The sequence below is a fragment of the Crocuta crocuta genome, unplaced genomic scaffold (assembly GCF_008692635.1).
Source record: "Crocuta crocuta isolate KB4526 unplaced genomic scaffold, BGI_CrCroc_1.0 scaffold440, whole genome shotgun sequence".
Classification (NCBI taxonomy): domain Eukaryota; kingdom Metazoa; phylum Chordata; class Mammalia; order Carnivora; family Hyaenidae; genus Crocuta; species Crocuta crocuta.
This window is the reverse complement of record NW_027527457.1, coordinates 508,987-512,369: the sequence shown is the minus strand read 5'-3', so window position 1 is coordinate 512,369 and position 3,383 is coordinate 508,987.

The following is a 3,383-nucleotide window of genomic DNA, read 5'->3' as shown; positions in this document are numbered from 1 at the left end:
GATTTTCAGGGAGCTGGAGCAAGAGAACAGGAATAAAAGACTGGATAAGCAGGTTTTGCTGAGTGGGGGCACTTTCTCATACCCACTGGCAGGGACTCCAGGAGATGGAGTAGACTCACCTCCAGAGTGGCTCTCAGAAGCTCCCAAGAAGGCGATGGCCCGCATGGAGAGAAGGGGAAGTGCCGGCCTGGGACTAGCAGAGGGTAGAGGAAGGAACAACAAGGCTGAGTGATGCGGGCAAGCTGGAACAGGATAGAAAAGGTGAGGCCGGTCACATGGCCTGACGGTTACGTTCCCTGGGAGGGCTGAGAGCACCCACCATTCACCAAGGCCAAGGCCAGCGAGAGCCCAGCACCAAAGCCAGCTGGGGCCCTTCTGGCCTGAGGGGCCCCAGCATCACTGAGAAGTCCAGCGGTTGCTGCCCTCTGCAGGCCGATGCAGAAAATGGCAGGAAAGTGGTCCTGGCCTGAGCGCCTTGCCATCCATGGGAGTGATGGAATCCTGATGTGATAGAGGGCAGAGAGTGACTCTCAATCAAGAGACCTCAGGAGACAACCGGCAAGGTCAGAGGGGCAGTCAAGAGCGGCAGGGAGCTGAGAGGATGGTTCAGAGAGCCTGGCTCCCTGGGGGCAGCTACAGCCAGACAAAGGCAAGGGTGCAAGAGAAAGGGGGTGGTCGTCCCAGTAAAAAGTCACAATTTTTTGCTCAGTTCCTGGTCCTGAGCCAATTTTGAGACCGGCCCCACTGACTGAACAGGTGGAGGAGTCCTGAGGAGGAAGGGTCAGGAAACAAGGTGATGAGTATGTACCTACTGTTATGATGCCACCGGCCTTCCCTACGGAGAATGACTGCTATTTCTCAGGTGACAGTGCACTGGGGAAAAAGGAATATCCAGACATTTCTAGGACTATTTGATCCAGGGTCTGAGGTGACATGATACTGGAGCCCCAAAGTGTCACCATGGGGCCTGGTTAGAGTGGGGCTTAGGAGACGCTGGTAATAAAAGGAATTGGGGACAGAGATCCAGTCATGAAAAGCCAACTGGATCCCTGGACCAATGCAGCGGTCACTCCTCCAGTCCACAAGTTGACGATTGAGACGCTCGGCAGTTGTAGCAAAAACCCCCATGTTGGGGCATTGGTCTGTGTGGGGGGCAAGAAGCTATCATGGTCAGGAAGGCCAAGTGGATCCTCTGACACTGGTCTCCAGCCCAGGCGAGGACCGTAAATCAAAACCAAGAAAGGGAGTTAGCAGCGATTATGGACACCACTGGAGACCTTTAGGACGCAACAGAAGAGGAGGTAGGAGAGCCCCAGTGATGAAGAGAGTGGTGAAAGTGTGTAAAGGCATTCTGTCGGTGGAGGAGGGGGAGAAGGAGGAAGGGAATGGAAATGGCAAGAGGGCCAATGGAGGCCTCCAGTGGATCCATTGGTACTGTTTCCGAGGAGGATGGTGGGTAGAGGAGATTCTGCTGTCTCCTTGGTTATCCATTTTAGCACATCTGAGATAGCACGGCATGACTTTAAGAGCCACTGGGAGAAGCGGGAGAGGCTGTTTTCCACCCACACGCAGGAATAGTGGGAGGCGTGCTTGAGGAGGCTGACTGTAGAGTGCGCTCCCAATCTCCCCTGCTCTGTAACCTTTCCCAGCACGGTGGGCTTCTCAGGTGCAGACCCAGCAAAACCCGGCCTTTGCAATCACGCAGGCAAGAGGCGTTCAGGCACCTCAGGTCCCTCCTGACGACCAGCCAGAGTGGGATGTAGGAAGGAGAGGCGAGGGCCAGACAGAGCATTATGAGTGGGAAAGAGAGGAAGGAAAGTATGGAAGGAATCGAGGGCCCCTGGAGTAGGGGGTGCGTGGCAAGCAAGGGGAATTCTAACACTCGAGCGCCTCACAGAAACCAAGGGAGGGAGCACTCCCCAGATATTGGGACTGCTCAGCTCAGAAAAGCTGGGAACCGGTAGCAGTAGAGAAACTGGAGAGTCAACTGGTGCCCCACCCCAACCACCACCACCACTGTTAGTTAGCGGTTAGTTGCGCATGCTCCAAACTGTCACCATATTTGTACTTACACCTATGTGATTCTCAACACAGGACTGGTTCCGTTTTAAAGTTTCATTTAATTTTGCTACTCACAAATGTGTGTCCAGTTCCAGTGATCTCCAAATTACTGTGTTCAGTCACGAGGATGCTTTGAAATGTGTGAACGTGAACATGGCCTCACGCGTTCCTTTTGACTAGCGCGGTTCAGTCTGCCGGATGCACTGAACTGAACATTGGTTGCTTGCATCCACTTCCCCCTTACTGGTGGGAATTTAGAGTGTTCCCAGTTTCCCCCATCGCCAACATTTCCTATGCACGGGTCCTTCCTCGTCCACTACAGGAACGAGAGCGTCTCCAGAAGATGTCGGTGACAGCGGACTTGCTGGGTCACAGGGGGAATGGGCGTCTCCTCTCTTTTAAGATTTTCCGCTCAGAGCAAGGATTCTGGAGCCAAACTACAAGGTTTCGATCCTGCAGCAGATCCCAACACACCAAATGACCTTGGGCCAGTGGCGGAGCCTCTCAGTGCCAGTGTCCTCACGCATAAGAGGGCGGTACTAATGGGTACCTCTACCCTAGGATTGTCTTGAGGATGTGTGACTATTAGTTAACTGCAATGCTTACAACAGGGCCAGGCATGCAGTACGTGTTGTATAAGTTGGTTTGCACTGATTCTGCCAATTTACCCTCCCAAAGGACTCTTCTGCGCCGCCGCCCCCTCCTTCACCCGACCCCCACCCCAGCAGTGGGCAAACGCAAGGGTCTCCTCAGAACCTCTCCCACCCTCGGAATGGTTCAGCTCTTTGATTCTTGCGAGTCTGGGCTGTGAACATTGATTCGAGGTTTTAGTTCGCATCTGCAGGGTTAGTGATGGTGAGCATCTTTTGGGGTGTGCACTGGCCATTGGGATTTCTTCTTCGAATTGTCTCAGAGTGGAGAGGGGTCGGGAGAAGGGGGCAAAGGCCAGCCTTGGCGCCAAACCGGCCTGCCAAGAAAGTTCCCTGAGCACGCAGCCAGGGACCAACGTAATCNCCCGGGGAGTATGCCACCCGCCCCCTGATCACTGACTGCGGGCTTCCCGTGCCCCTTGTTCTATCGGGTCCTGAGCGCAGCCGTGGGACAGAGGCCGGCGAATCCTTTCTGCGCCAAGCGCTTCACCTCCGTCCCGACGCGTTATCCCGAACCCCAGAGTCAGGCGCCATCACACCCCGCTCTGTGCACCGGCGGACCGAGGCTAGAAGCCGTGACTCCGCCTGGAAAGTAGGAGGCGGGNGAACCAAAGGCGCTCTACCCCATTGGTCACAGCCTCGAGGGGCGGGCCAACGAGGGGCGCGCGCTGG